Source organism: Coturnix japonica, unplaced genomic scaffold (genome assembly GCF_054131305.1).
Source record: "Coturnix japonica strain WE unplaced genomic scaffold, WE-NBRP24 Scf061, whole genome shotgun sequence".
Lineage (NCBI taxonomy): Eukaryota > Metazoa > Chordata > Aves > Galliformes > Phasianidae > Coturnix > Coturnix japonica.
Window position 1 is genome coordinate 702,132 of NW_028188964.1, and position 15,599 is coordinate 717,730.

The 15,599-nt window shown below is 55.3% G+C and overlaps 3 pseudogenes; all 3 read right to left on the minus strand.

Annotated features, from left to right (window-relative positions):
- Positions 1-2,709: 2,709 nt before the first annotated feature.
- LOC146751846 (uncharacterized) lies at positions 2,710-5,108 on the minus strand (annotated as a pseudogene).
- Positions 5,109-7,817: 2,709 nt separating this feature from the next.
- LOC146751847 (uncharacterized) lies at positions 7,818-10,216 on the minus strand (annotated as a pseudogene).
- A 2,709-nt stretch (positions 10,217-12,925) lies between these two features.
- LOC146751848 (uncharacterized) lies at positions 12,926-15,324 on the minus strand (annotated as a pseudogene).
- Between the last annotated feature and the right edge of the window lie 275 nt (positions 15,325-15,599).

Genomic DNA, 15,599 nt, shown 5'->3' on the forward strand with positions numbered 1-15,599 from the left:
CGTCTGTCAGGGGCAGTAACCCACAGGAACCATAGAGAACCAAAAGAACATCATAGAGAGTCATAGAGCCACATAAGAACGACAGGGAGCAATAGAGACCCACGGGGAGCCAAGGGGAACAAATACAGACCCATATGGGACCTGAGGTCGCCCTCTTAACGGTTTCACGCCCTCTTGAACTCTCTCTTCAAAGTTCTTTTCAAATTTCCCCTACGGTACTTGTTGGCTATCGGTCTCATGCCGGTATTTAGCCTTAGATGGAGTTTACCACCCGCTTTGGGCTGCATTCCCAAGCAACCCGACTCCGAGAAGCTATACTGACACACTCACACATGTACCTGCAGGGACCCATAGAAGTGCATAGGGGAACATACTGTCCTGTAGCAACCAACTGTGCCCCACAGCCAGTTACGATGATGTTCAGTCACCATGGATCAAGGTTCACGGCACTGTGGGATGGCCTGAGCGGCCAACTCACACTCTTGGCCACCCTCCATCTCCCGTGGCTCCCACACCAACCCCACAGCACCACCCACACTAAGCCCTGTCCCACAAATGCAGCTGCTGCCGCTCAACAATTCTTATTGGCTGAAAGCAGGAGAGTTGAGAGATCCAAAGGGGTTGTGAGATCAGAGGTTGGGGCTGGAAGGCAGAGCATCTGCAGCTTTCGTTCCTCACTGAGTCCTTTCTATTGGGAAAGGAGATGGAGGGAGGTGAGAAGATGGAGGGCAGGGATGTGGGGTAGGAACCCACCTTGATGCTGATGTCACAGCTCCGTGCCTGCAGCTTGTTACCTGGGACTCAGCCGTGTCAGCACGTTCCTCTGCCTCATCCAGCATGTGCTGTGCCCTGGGGAACTTGGCCAAGTTGGCCTGCTTGTCCTGTGGCTTAGCCCTGGTCCCCACCCCAGTCCCCCCCCCAAACACCCACCCAACTCATCCCCGCAGCTCCTCCCTCCCCCCAACCAGCCTCGAGGCGGGCAGAAAGTCATCGACATCTCTTCATTGAATGATCAATCCCTAATTAAAACCCTCTGGTAGACATCAGAGTTTAGGGGTTTTTAGGGCTTATTAGGGTTTTTTATGGTTTTTAGGTTTTTTAAGGGGTTTTTAGGGTTTATTAGGGATTTTTAGGGGTTTCTAGGTGTTTTTAGGGGTTGCCGTGGATTTCGAATCGGTACACGCAGGTGTATTCCGCGTTCCCCCAGTTGCTGCGTACATCCATTTTAATCCTTTTGTAGGACTGAAGGGGCTTCTTCTGCCAATGCAAAGAGGAGAGGCTTCGTTATGGGCCAGAGGGGGACCAGTGCCCCATAGTGCCCCATAGCTCCCACTGTTCTCCCCATAGATCCCAAAGCATCCCATAGATCTCATAGTGCCCCATAGCTCCCACTGTTCACCCCATAGATATGGGTAAACCTAATACACAGTCAATGATTTCCTGGAATTCTGATCCATATTCAATAGTTGTTTAGCATGCAGACCCCTCTCTTGTTATCACTGATCTTATCAGTGTGGGAATCAAATGTTGTTTGTGCCTTTAGAACAAGAGAAGAATCTTTTCTTTCAAGGTCTCATTATATAAGTGAAGTAGTTTGTAGTTATTTCAAGGTCTCAGTATACAAGTGAAGCAGTAGCAGAGGAGAGGCTTTGTTATGGGCATGGGAAGAGCCCCGGCACAACAAGTGCTTCCAAAGGCTTGCAAAAGGGACCCCACGGGAGTCGGCCATGTTGGAGAGCAGAGGGTGGGCAGGAAAGCTCTTTCTTCCCATGACTTGCAGGCAGCCCAGCCTCCCCCCTTGCACTTGCCATACCTGAACATGGAAGGTCTGCGCAATATCTCCACCCACGTCATAAACATACAGTCCCAGGAGTTTCCCTTTCGTCCTCATCCACTCCCTCAAAGACAAGAGATGATGGAGGTCACACTTAGGCAGGCCGTGCCATAAAGAACACACTGAGGCCAAAGGTGGGAGCCCTTCCAACCCTCCCTGTGCTCTGGTAGGATTGGAGCACAACGGAGGGTGAACCTGAGTCAGGGCACGTGAAGCAATTGCTCCCAGCTGCTCGGCCACAAAGAGCAGCAGAGGCCTTTGGAGACATGGAACCAGCCGAGGGATTTGGTGCCCTCAGGCAGGATGCCGTGCTCTGCAGCAGCCCACCACTGAAATTTGGGAGCTCCCAACTGTATGGGGTTGTATGGGGCTCTGTTGGGTGTCTACCATGTGGCTCTATGGTGCTCTATGAGCTCTTGTGTGGCTCTATGGGGTCTTACAGGGCTCTATGTGGCAGTTATGGGGCTCTGTTGGGTGTCTGTAGGGCCCTTATGGGGCCCTGTTGGGTGTCTATGATGCGCCATGAGGCTCTTTGGATCTCTATGAGCTTCTTGTGCAGCTCTATGGGGTCTTATGGAGCATTATGGGGCTCTCTGGGGTGTCTGTGGGGGCTCTATAGGGCTTTTTGGGGTGTCTGTGGTGGTCTATGGGGTCTTATGTTTTGGTTATGGTGTTCTGTTGGTTGTCTCTGGGGCTCTATAGGATTTCAATGGGCTCTTATGGGGCTCTATGGCAAAGCTTTTTCCTCGGGGGCCTCCAGAAGCAGCAGCAGGCAGAGACTTACCAAGATGGCAAAGTCTCGGGGGCACTGCTGACACCCCCAGAGGGAGACACCGCCTTGGAGACGTGCCACAGGGCCACAGGCTGTGGGCCAGATGTTCTCCGGCAGCTGGATGACAACATGGCCCTGCGAACTTTGGAATGCCCAGCAGTTTCCAACAGAAATATCAGGCTGAAATGAGAGAGATGCGTCCATCAGCGGTGAGGCAAAGAGTCGCCAGAGCTGGATGCTGGGCAAGGAGCTTGCAGTTGTGCAATGGCCAAGTTGAGCACAGTGAGCACAAAGACAGGAGATGGGTGTGAGCAGGGAGTCCTACCCAAGAACTGCACTCCAGAGACACAGCAAAGATGGACTTTGGGCTCTGCCTGATCCCAGTATTGCCAGCCCTGTGTCTGCTGTAGAACAGCCTTGACAGGCAGTCAGATCGTGCCCTGAGCCAGCCAGGCTCTGCAGAGCTCCAGTTGCAGCTGGTCTGGAGAATGGCCCTTCCAGCTAAGAAGTCTGAAGCACAAGTCTCTTGGCAGGGGCCGCATCCAGCCTCCAAGCCAAGCCCAGTAGGCTTCTGGCTGGGGCCCAGCCAGGGGGAATTCATGGCTCTGCACAGAGCACCCTGATCCCAGCTTTACCGTGCAGCCAGCACCAGCATCAGCTCTCAGTGTGGGGAGCAAAGTAGCTCCAAGACACAGGGGAGGCTGAGCCTGAGAGCCAGGTGTGGGGCAGGCGGCCAGAGCACAGAGGTGTCCCTGTAAAGGGCTGGAAGGAAACAGGAGGGAGCATTATCATTACCTCTCTCTTCAGACCGTAGATCCCATTCTCCTCCAGGACATCAAACAATGATTCTACAATGAGCTCCTTCCTGACTGACAGCTGAGTACTTTTCAGGTTTGGTTCTGGCCAGACCAGTGAGTTCCTGAAGGCAAAGCAAAGCAAGTCTTGTTCAGCAATGTCCACCCCGCAGGTCAGAGTTTCAGTGCCACGAGGTGAAGGATTCCGGGGGGTTGTGCCCTTCCTTATCCCCCGGCCCCTTTTGTTCCTTTGCTTTGCCAAGGGCTGCCTTCACCATATAGATGGGAAAGGCTGGAGCCCTGGGCACAAGGTGAAGGCGTGCATGGAGCACACAGCCAGCCGAGGCCAAGCTACAGAGCCAGGTGCATGGCAAGGAAGTGTTCTTACCCCAGAGACAGGAGCTCATGCACAGGTCCTGCTGACACCACCTGGAAGAGAAAAGCATTTGATGGGAGGAAGCACCAGGAGCACGGCCAGAGCTTCCAAAGGAGCTTCCCAGGGAGCCGCTGGCAGAATTTCCTGCTGCTTCCCAGCACTTTGCAGAGGACCGCTGCCCAAAGTTGGGCCCTTCAGCCCTCCACGTGCTGCAGAGCATCTGCTGCTTCTCCGCTTGCTTTCCCATCCCTCCAGACGCCACAGTGTCACGGACGAGCCAAAGGCTCCTTCTTCCCATGTGCTGTTGCCTTCAGCCTGAGCTCCGTGCTGGGCACTGGGAAGATGCTGCCACACCAAAGCCCGTCCTGCTGCCAAGGCAGCCCCCAGCCTGGCTCAGGAGCCCACAGAGTCTCAGCAGCGATGGGCCCATGGCCAAACTCCTCCTGTCCCCATGGAGGCTCAAGGGCAGAGCTTTGTCTTCTGTCGCACGCTGTGGCACTGACCTGCAGGACATTTCCCCAGGCTCCCAATATCCAGAGGAAGGCTCCAGCTGTGGGAGATATCAGTCAGGAGAGACCATTAGTTTGCCAGAGTGCTCGGAGCCCTGCAGCCCATTTCCCTCCTCCCAACCCAGTGGGGACATGCTGTGTGGGACAGTCCCGCTCCTTGGCTGTGCTGGGATGGCTTTGGGTGGGGAACACTCACCAGAAAGGACCGCTAGAAGCAGGACGGGAGTCCCTCTTCCCCTCTCTTGAGCGACACGTTGCCTAAGGGAGAGATCAGATGGTGGTTATCACAGCCCAGCGTGGGGACACGGTCTCCTGGGATCCTTTTAGCAGACAGCTGCCACCGGGTTCCTCTGCCCAGCAGAGTTGTGAGTCCCAGGGGGCCCTTTAGCAAGAGCTGGCCAGTGCCACAGCACCCATGGGACGCATGAGAGTGAGGGGCTCTGCTGTGCTAAGGTGGGCAGCGGCCTGGCCCCGTTCTGGCCCTCCCGAGAGCAGGAACAGGGCTGTGCCCACGGAAAGGGAGTTTGGCTGCCTGGCTGGAGAAAGCCCGGCAGCACACAGTGATTCTGGCTTCCCCTCCCCACATTCTGGGCCTGCTGCACCCACCTGCCCAGCTGGGCTGGCATTTTGGCTCCTTCACTCCTCGCACAGACACAGAGAACGGCTTGCTCTCCTCCCAGGAACACAAGCACCTCTCCACTTGCCTGCTCTGCACTCCTCGCGGGACTGCAGTGCTGCACAGTTCCCCATGGGGCTCTACACAACACAGCCAGGGACAGAAATGGGGCTGTTTCTGCCCTTCTTATCACCCGGCCCCTCCCACCGTCTGTCAGGGGCAGTAACCCACAGGAACCATAGAGAACCAAAAGAACATCATAGAGAGTCATAGAGCCACATAAGAACGACAGGGAGCAATAGAGACCCACGGGGAGCCAAGGGGAACAAATACAGACCCATATGGGACCTGAGGTCGCCCTCTTAACGGTTTCACGCCCTCTTGAACTCTCTCTTCAAAGTTCTTTTCAAATTTCCCCTACGGTACTTGTTGGCTATCGGTCTCATGCCGGTATTTAGCCTTAGATGGAGTTTACCACCCGCTTTGGGCTGCATTCCCAAGCAACCCGACTCCGAGAAGCTATACTGACACACTCACACATGTACCTGCAGGGACCCATAGAAGTGCATAGGGGAACATACTGTCCTGTAGCAACCAACTGTGCCCCACAGCCAGTTACGATGATGTTCAGTCACCATGGATCAAGGTTCACGGCACTGTGGGATGGCCTGAGCGGCCAACTCACACTCTTGGCCACCCTCCATCTCCCGTGGCTCCCACACCAACCCCACAGCACCACCCACACTAAGCCCTGTCCCACAAATGCAGCTGCTGCCGCTCAACAATTCTTATTGGCTGAAAGCAGGAGAGTTGAGAGATCCAAAGGGGTTGTGAGATCAGAGGTTGGGGCTGGAAGGCAGAGCATCTGCAGCTTTCGTTCCTCACTGAGTCCTTTCTATTGGGAAAGGAGATGGAGGGAGGTGAGAAGATGGAGGGCAGGGATGTGGGGTAGGAACCCACCTTGATGCTGATGTCACAGCTCCGTGCCTGCAGCTTGTTACCTGGGACTCAGCCGTGTCAGCACGTTCCTCTGCCTCATCCAGCATGTGCTGTGCCCTGGGGAACTTGGCCAAGTTGGCCTGCTTGTCCTGTGGCTTAGCCCTGGTCCCCACCCCAGTCCCCCCCCCAAACACCCACCCAACTCATCCCCGCAGCTCCTCCCTCCCCCCAACCAGCCTCGAGGCGGGCAGAAAGTCATCGACATCTCTTCATTGAATGATCAATCCCTAATTAAAACCCTCTGGTAGACATCAGAGTTTAGGGGTTTTTAGGGCTTATTAGGGTTTTTTATGGTTTTTAGGTTTTTTAAGGGGTTTTTAGGGTTTATTAGGGATTTTTAGGGGTTTCTAGGTGTTTTTAGGGGTTGCCGTGGATTTCGAATCGGTACACGCAGGTGTATTCCGCGTTCCCCCAGTTGCTGCGTACATCCATTTTAATCCTTTTGTAGGACTGAAGGGGCTTCTTCTGCCAATGCAAAGAGGAGAGGCTTCGTTATGGGCCAGAGGGGGACCAGTGCCCCATAGTGCCCCATAGCTCCCACTGTTCTCCCCATAGATCCCAAAGCATCCCATAGATCTCATAGTGCCCCATAGCTCCCACTGTTCACCCCATAGATATGGGTAAACCTAATACACAGTCAATGATTTCCTGGAATTCTGATCCATATTCAATAGTTGTTTAGCATGCAGACCCCTCTCTTGTTATCACTGATCTTATCAGTGTGGGAATCAAATGTTGTTTGTGCCTTTAGAACAAGAGAAGAATCTTTTCTTTCAAGGTCTCATTATATAAGTGAAGTAGTTTGTAGTTATTTCAAGGTCTCAGTATACAAGTGAAGCAGTAGCAGAGGAGAGGCTTTGTTATGGGCATGGGAAGAGCCCCGGCACAACAAGTGCTTCCAAAGGCTTGCAAAAGGGACCCCACGGGAGTCGGCCATGTTGGAGAGCAGAGGGTGGGCAGGAAAGCTCTTTCTTCCCATGACTTGCAGGCAGCCCAGCCTCCCCCCTTGCACTTGCCATACCTGAACATGGAAGGTCTGCGCAATATCTCCACCCACGTCATAAACATACAGTCCCAGGAGTTTCCCTTTCGTCCTCATCCACTCCCTCAAAGACAAGAGATGATGGAGGTCACACTTAGGCAGGCCGTGCCATAAAGAACACACTGAGGCCAAAGGTGGGAGCCCTTCCAACCCTCCCTGTGCTCTGGTAGGATTGGAGCACAACGGAGGGTGAACCTGAGTCAGGGCACGTGAAGCAATTGCTCCCAGCTGCTCGGCCACAAAGAGCAGCAGAGGCCTTTGGAGACATGGAACCAGCCGAGGGATTTGGTGCCCTCAGGCAGGATGCCGTGCTCTGCAGCAGCCCACCACTGAAATTTGGGAGCTCCCAACTGTATGGGGTTGTATGGGGCTCTGTTGGGTGTCTACCATGTGGCTCTATGGTGCTCTATGAGCTCTTGTGTGGCTCTATGGGGTCTTACAGGGCTCTATGTGGCAGTTATGGGGCTCTGTTGGGTGTCTGTAGGGCCCTTATGGGGCCCTGTTGGGTGTCTATGATGCGCCATGAGGCTCTTTGGATCTCTATGAGCTTCTTGTGCAGCTCTATGGGGTCTTATGGAGCATTATGGGGCTCTCTGGGGTGTCTGTGGGGGCTCTATAGGGCTTTTTGGGGTGTCTGTGGTGGTCTATGGGGTCTTATGTTTTGGTTATGGTGTTCTGTTGGTTGTCTCTGGGGCTCTATAGGATTTCAATGGGCTCTTATGGGGCTCTATGGCAAAGCTTTTTCCTCGGGGGCCTCCAGAAGCAGCAGCAGGCAGAGACTTACCAAGATGGCAAAGTCTCGGGGGCACTGCTGACACCCCCAGAGGGAGACACCGCCTTGGAGACGTGCCACAGGGCCACAGGCTGTGGGCCAGATGTTCTCCGGCAGCTGGATGACAACATGGCCCTGCGAACTTTGGAATGCCCAGCAGTTTCCAACAGAAATATCAGGCTGAAATGAGAGAGATGCGTCCATCAGCGGTGAGGCAAAGAGTCGCCAGAGCTGGATGCTGGGCAAGGAGCTTGCAGTTGTGCAATGGCCAAGTTGAGCACAGTGAGCACAAAGACAGGAGATGGGTGTGAGCAGGGAGTCCTACCCAAGAACTGCACTCCAGAGACACAGCAAAGATGGACTTTGGGCTCTGCCTGATCCCAGTATTGCCAGCCCTGTGTCTGCTGTAGAACAGCCTTGACAGGCAGTCAGATCGTGCCCTGAGCCAGCCAGGCTCTGCAGAGCTCCAGTTGCAGCTGGTCTGGAGAATGGCCCTTCCAGCTAAGAAGTCTGAAGCACAAGTCTCTTGGCAGGGGCCGCATCCAGCCTCCAAGCCAAGCCCAGTAGGCTTCTGGCTGGGGCCCAGCCAGGGGGAATTCATGGCTCTGCACAGAGCACCCTGATCCCAGCTTTACCGTGCAGCCAGCACCAGCATCAGCTCTCAGTGTGGGGAGCAAAGTAGCTCCAAGACACAGGGGAGGCTGAGCCTGAGAGCCAGGTGTGGGGCAGGCGGCCAGAGCACAGAGGTGTCCCTGTAAAGGGCTGGAAGGAAACAGGAGGGAGCATTATCATTACCTCTCTCTTCAGACCGTAGATCCCATTCTCCTCCAGGACATCAAACAATGATTCTACAATGAGCTCCTTCCTGACTGACAGCTGAGTACTTTTCAGGTTTGGTTCTGGCCAGACCAGTGAGTTCCTGAAGGCAAAGCAAAGCAAGTCTTGTTCAGCAATGTCCACCCCGCAGGTCAGAGTTTCAGTGCCACGAGGTGAAGGATTCCGGGGGGTTGTGCCCTTCCTTATCCCCCGGCCCCTTTTGTTCCTTTGCTTTGCCAAGGGCTGCCTTCACCATATAGATGGGAAAGGCTGGAGCCCTGGGCACAAGGTGAAGGCGTGCATGGAGCACACAGCCAGCCGAGGCCAAGCTACAGAGCCAGGTGCATGGCAAGGAAGTGTTCTTACCCCAGAGACAGGAGCTCATGCACAGGTCCTGCTGACACCACCTGGAAGAGAAAAGCATTTGATGGGAGGAAGCACCAGGAGCACGGCCAGAGCTTCCAAAGGAGCTTCCCAGGGAGCCGCTGGCAGAATTTCCTGCTGCTTCCCAGCACTTTGCAGAGGACCGCTGCCCAAAGTTGGGCCCTTCAGCCCTCCACGTGCTGCAGAGCATCTGCTGCTTCTCCGCTTGCTTTCCCATCCCTCCAGACGCCACAGTGTCACGGACGAGCCAAAGGCTCCTTCTTCCCATGTGCTGTTGCCTTCAGCCTGAGCTCCGTGCTGGGCACTGGGAAGATGCTGCCACACCAAAGCCCGTCCTGCTGCCAAGGCAGCCCCCAGCCTGGCTCAGGAGCCCACAGAGTCTCAGCAGCGATGGGCCCATGGCCAAACTCCTCCTGTCCCCATGGAGGCTCAAGGGCAGAGCTTTGTCTTCTGTCGCACGCTGTGGCACTGACCTGCAGGACATTTCCCCAGGCTCCCAATATCCAGAGGAAGGCTCCAGCTGTGGGAGATATCAGTCAGGAGAGACCATTAGTTTGCCAGAGTGCTCGGAGCCCTGCAGCCCATTTCCCTCCTCCCAACCCAGTGGGGACATGCTGTGTGGGACAGTCCCGCTCCTTGGCTGTGCTGGGATGGCTTTGGGTGGGGAACACTCACCAGAAAGGACCGCTAGAAGCAGGACGGGAGTCCCTCTTCCCCTCTCTTGAGCGACACGTTGCCTAAGGGAGAGATCAGATGGTGGTTATCACAGCCCAGCGTGGGGACACGGTCTCCTGGGATCCTTTTAGCAGACAGCTGCCACCGGGTTCCTCTGCCCAGCAGAGTTGTGAGTCCCAGGGGGCCCTTTAGCAAGAGCTGGCCAGTGCCACAGCACCCATGGGACGCATGAGAGTGAGGGGCTCTGCTGTGCTAAGGTGGGCAGCGGCCTGGCCCCGTTCTGGCCCTCCCGAGAGCAGGAACAGGGCTGTGCCCACGGAAAGGGAGTTTGGCTGCCTGGCTGGAGAAAGCCCGGCAGCACACAGTGATTCTGGCTTCCCCTCCCCACATTCTGGGCCTGCTGCACCCACCTGCCCAGCTGGGCTGGCATTTTGGCTCCTTCACTCCTCGCACAGACACAGAGAACGGCTTGCTCTCCTCCCAGGAACACAAGCACCTCTCCACTTGCCTGCTCTGCACTCCTCGCGGGACTGCAGTGCTGCACAGTTCCCCATGGGGCTCTACACAACACAGCCAGGGACAGAAATGGGGCTGTTTCTGCCCTTCTTATCACCCGGCCCCTCCCACCGTCTGTCAGGGGCAGTAACCCACAGGAACCATAGAGAACCAAAAGAACATCATAGAGAGTCATAGAGCCACATAAGAACGACAGGGAGCAATAGAGACCCACGGGGAGCCAAGGGGAACAAATACAGACCCATATGGGACCTGAGGTCGCCCTCTTAACGGTTTCACGCCCTCTTGAACTCTCTCTTCAAAGTTCTTTTCAAATTTCCCCTACGGTACTTGTTGGCTATCGGTCTCATGCCGGTATTTAGCCTTAGATGGAGTTTACCACCCGCTTTGGGCTGCATTCCCAAGCAACCCGACTCCGAGAAGCTATACTGACACACTCACACATGTACCTGCAGGGACCCATAGAAGTGCATAGGGGAACATACTGTCCTGTAGCAACCAACTGTGCCCCACAGCCAGTTACGATGATGTTCAGTCACCATGGATCAAGGTTCACGGCACTGTGGGATGGCCTGAGCGGCCAACTCACACTCTTGGCCACCCTCCATCTCCCGTGGCTCCCACACCAACCCCACAGCACCACCCACACTAAGCCCTGTCCCACAAATGCAGCTGCTGCCGCTCAACAATTCTTATTGGCTGAAAGCAGGAGAGTTGAGAGATCCAAAGGGGTTGTGAGATCAGAGGTTGGGGCTGGAAGGCAGAGCATCTGCAGCTTTCGTTCCTCACTGAGTCCTTTCTATTGGGAAAGGAGATGGAGGGAGGTGAGAAGATGGAGGGCAGGGATGTGGGGTAGGAACCCACCTTGATGCTGATGTCACAGCTCCGTGCCTGCAGCTTGTTACCTGGGACTCAGCCGTGTCAGCACGTTCCTCTGCCTCATCCAGCATGTGCTGTGCCCTGGGGAACTTGGCCAAGTTGGCCTGCTTGTCCTGTGGCTTAGCCCTGGTCCCCACCCCAGTCCCCCCCCCAAACACCCACCCAACTCATCCCCGCAGCTCCTCCCTCCCCCCAACCAGCCTCGAGGCGGGCAGAAAGTCATCGACATCTCTTCATTGAATGATCAATCCCTAATTAAAACCCTCTGGTAGACATCAGAGTTTAGGGGTTTTTAGGGCTTATTAGGGTTTTTTATGGTTTTTAGGTTTTTTAAGGGGTTTTTAGGGTTTATTAGGGATTTTTAGGGGTTTCTAGGTGTTTTTAGGGGTTGCCGTGGATTTCGAATCGGTACACGCAGGTGTATTCCGCGTTCCCCCAGTTGCTGCGTACATCCATTTTAATCCTTTTGTAGGACTGAAGGGGCTTCTTCTGCCAATGCAAAGAGGAGAGGCTTCGTTATGGGCCAGAGGGGGACCAGTGCCCCATAGTGCCCCATAGCTCCCACTGTTCTCCCCATAGATCCCAAAGCATCCCATAGATCTCATAGTGCCCCATAGCTCCCACTGTTCACCCCATAGATATGGGTAAACCTAATACACAGTCAATGATTTCCTGGAATTCTGATCCATATTCAATAGTTGTTTAGCATGCAGACCCCTCTCTTGTTATCACTGATCTTATCAGTGTGGGAATCAAATGTTGTTTGTGCCTTTAGAACAAGAGAAGAATCTTTTCTTTCAAGGTCTCATTATATAAGTGAAGTAGTTTGTAGTTATTTCAAGGTCTCAGTATACAAGTGAAGCAGTAGCAGAGGAGAGGCTTTGTTATGGGCATGGGAAGAGCCCCGGCACAACAAGTGCTTCCAAAGGCTTGCAAAAGGGACCCCACGGGAGTCGGCCATGTTGGAGAGCAGAGGGTGGGCAGGAAAGCTCTTTCTTCCCATGACTTGCAGGCAGCCCAGCCTCCCCCCTTGCACTTGCCATACCTGAACATGGAAGGTCTGCGCAATATCTCCACCCACGTCATAAACATACAGTCCCAGGAGTTTCCCTTTCGTCCTCATCCACTCCCTCAAAGACAAGAGATGATGGAGGTCACACTTAGGCAGGCCGTGCCATAAAGAACACACTGAGGCCAAAGGTGGGAGCCCTTCCAACCCTCCCTGTGCTCTGGTAGGATTGGAGCACAACGGAGGGTGAACCTGAGTCAGGGCACGTGAAGCAATTGCTCCCAGCTGCTCGGCCACAAAGAGCAGCAGAGGCCTTTGGAGACATGGAACCAGCCGAGGGATTTGGTGCCCTCAGGCAGGATGCCGTGCTCTGCAGCAGCCCACCACTGAAATTTGGGAGCTCCCAACTGTATGGGGTTGTATGGGGCTCTGTTGGGTGTCTACCATGTGGCTCTATGGTGCTCTATGAGCTCTTGTGTGGCTCTATGGGGTCTTACAGGGCTCTATGTGGCAGTTATGGGGCTCTGTTGGGTGTCTGTAGGGCCCTTATGGGGCCCTGTTGGGTGTCTATGATGCGCCATGAGGCTCTTTGGATCTCTATGAGCTTCTTGTGCAGCTCTATGGGGTCTTATGGAGCATTATGGGGCTCTCTGGGGTGTCTGTGGGGGCTCTATAGGGCTTTTTGGGGTGTCTGTGGTGGTCTATGGGGTCTTATGTTTTGGTTATGGTGTTCTGTTGGTTGTCTCTGGGGCTCTATAGGATTTCAATGGGCTCTTATGGGGCTCTATGGCAAAGCTTTTTCCTCGGGGGCCTCCAGAAGCAGCAGCAGGCAGAGACTTACCAAGATGGCAAAGTCTCGGGGGCACTGCTGACACCCCCAGAGGGAGACACCGCCTTGGAGACGTGCCACAGGGCCACAGGCTGTGGGCCAGATGTTCTCCGGCAGCTGGATGACAACATGGCCCTGCGAACTTTGGAATGCCCAGCAGTTTCCAACAGAAATATCAGGCTGAAATGAGAGAGATGCGTCCATCAGCGGTGAGGCAAAGAGTCGCCAGAGCTGGATGCTGGGCAAGGAGCTTGCAGTTGTGCAATGGCCAAGTTGAGCACAGTGAGCACAAAGACAGGAGATGGGTGTGAGCAGGGAGTCCTACCCAAGAACTGCACTCCAGAGACACAGCAAAGATGGACTTTGGGCTCTGCCTGATCCCAGTATTGCCAGCCCTGTGTCTGCTGTAGAACAGCCTTGACAGGCAGTCAGATCGTGCCCTGAGCCAGCCAGGCTCTGCAGAGCTCCAGTTGCAGCTGGTCTGGAGAATGGCCCTTCCAGCTAAGAAGTCTGAAGCACAAGTCTCTTGGCAGGGGCCGCATCCAGCCTCCAAGCCAAGCCCAGTAGGCTTCTGGCTGGGGCCCAGCCAGGGGGAATTCATGGCTCTGCACAGAGCACCCTGATCCCAGCTTTACCGTGCAGCCAGCACCAGCATCAGCTCTCAGTGTGGGGAGCAAAGTAGCTCCAAGACACAGGGGAGGCTGAGCCTGAGAGCCAGGTGTGGGGCAGGCGGCCAGAGCACAGAGGTGTCCCTGTAAAGGGCTGGAAGGAAACAGGAGGGAGCATTATCATTACCTCTCTCTTCAGACCGTAGATCCCATTCTCCTCCAGGACATCAAACAATGATTCTACAATGAGCTCCTTCCTGACTGACAGCTGAGTACTTTTCAGGTTTGGTTCTGGCCAGACCAGTGAGTTCCTGAAGGCAAAGCAAAGCAAGTCTTGTTCAGCAATGTCCACCCCGCAGGTCAGAGTTTCAGTGCCACGAGGTGAAGGATTCCGGGGGGTTGTGCCCTTCCTTATCCCCCGGCCCCTTTTGTTCCTTTGCTTTGCCAAGGGCTGCCTTCACCATATAGATGGGAAAGGCTGGAGCCCTGGGCACAAGGTGAAGGCGTGCATGGAGCACACAGCCAGCCGAGGCCAAGCTACAGAGCCAGGTGCATGGCAAGGAAGTGTTCTTACCCCAGAGACAGGAGCTCATGCACAGGTCCTGCTGACACCACCTGGAAGAGAAAAGCATTTGATGGGAGGAAGCACCAGGAGCACGGCCAGAGCTTCCAAAGGAGCTTCCCAGGGAGCCGCTGGCAGAATTTCCTGCTGCTTCCCAGCACTTTGCAGAGGACCGCTGCCCAAAGTTGGGCCCTTCAGCCCTCCACGTGCTGCAGAGCATCTGCTGCTTCTCCGCTTGCTTTCCCATCCCTCCAGACGCCACAGTGTCACGGACGAGCCAAAGGCTCCTTCTTCCCATGTGCTGTTGCCTTCAGCCTGAGCTCCGTGCTGGGCACTGGGAAGATGCTGCCACACCAAAGCCCGTCCTGCTGCCAAGGCAGCCCCCAGCCTGGCTCAGGAGCCCACAGAGTCTCAGCAGCGATGGGCCCATGGCCAAACTCCTCCTGTCCCCATGGAGGCTCAAGGGCAGAGCTTTGTCTTCTGTCGCACGCTGTGGCACTGACCTGCAGGACATTTCCCCAGGCTCCCAATATCCAGAGGAAGGCTCCAGCTGTGGAAGATATCAGTCAGGAGAGACCATTAGTTTGCCAGAGTGCTCGGAGCCCTGCAGCCCATTTCCCTCCTCCCAACCCAGTGGGGACATGCTGTGTGGGACAGTCCCGCTCCTTGGCTGTGCTGGGATGGCTTTGGGTGGGGAACACTCACCAGAAAGGACCGCTAGAAGCAGGACGGGAGTCCCTCTTCCCCTCTCTTGAGCGACACGTTGCCTAAGGGAGAGATCAGATGGTGGTTATCACAGCCCAGCGTGGGGACACGGTCTCCTGGGATCCTTTTAGCAGACAGCTGCCACCGGGTTCCTCTGCCCAGCAGAGTTGTGAGTCCCAGGGGGCCCTTTAGCAAGAGCTGGCCAGTGCCACAGCACCCATGGGACGCATGAGAGTGAGGGGCTCTGCTGTGCTAAGGTGGGCAGCGGCCTGGCCCCGTTCTGGCCCTCCCGAGAGCAGGAACAGGGCTGTGCCCACGGAAAGGGAGTTTGGCTGCCTGGCTGGAGAAAGCCCGGCAGCACACAGTGATTCTGGCTTCCCCTCCCCACATTCTGGGCCTGCTGCACCCACCTGCCCAGCTGGGCTGGCATTTTGGCTCCTTCACTCCTCGCACAGACACAGAGAACGGCTTGCTCTCCTCCCAGGAACACAAGCACCTCTCCACTTGCCTGCTCTGCACTCCTCGCGGGACTGCAGTGCTGCACAGTTCCCCATGGGGCTCTACACAACACAGCCAGGGACAGAAATGGGGCTGTTTCTGCCCTTCTTATCACCCGGCCCCTCCCACCGTCTGTCAGGGGCAGTAACCCACAGGAACCATAGAGAACCAAAAGAACATCATAGAGAGTCATAGAGCCACATAAGAACGACAGGGAGCAATAGAGACCCACGGGGAGCCAAGGGGAACAAATACAGACCCATATGGGACCTGAGGTCGCCCTCTTAACGGTTTCACGCCCTCTTGAACTCTCTCTTCAAAGTTCTTTTCAAATTTCCCCTACGGTACTTGTTGGCTATCGGTCTCATGCCGGTATTTAGCCTTAGATGGAGTTTACCACCCGC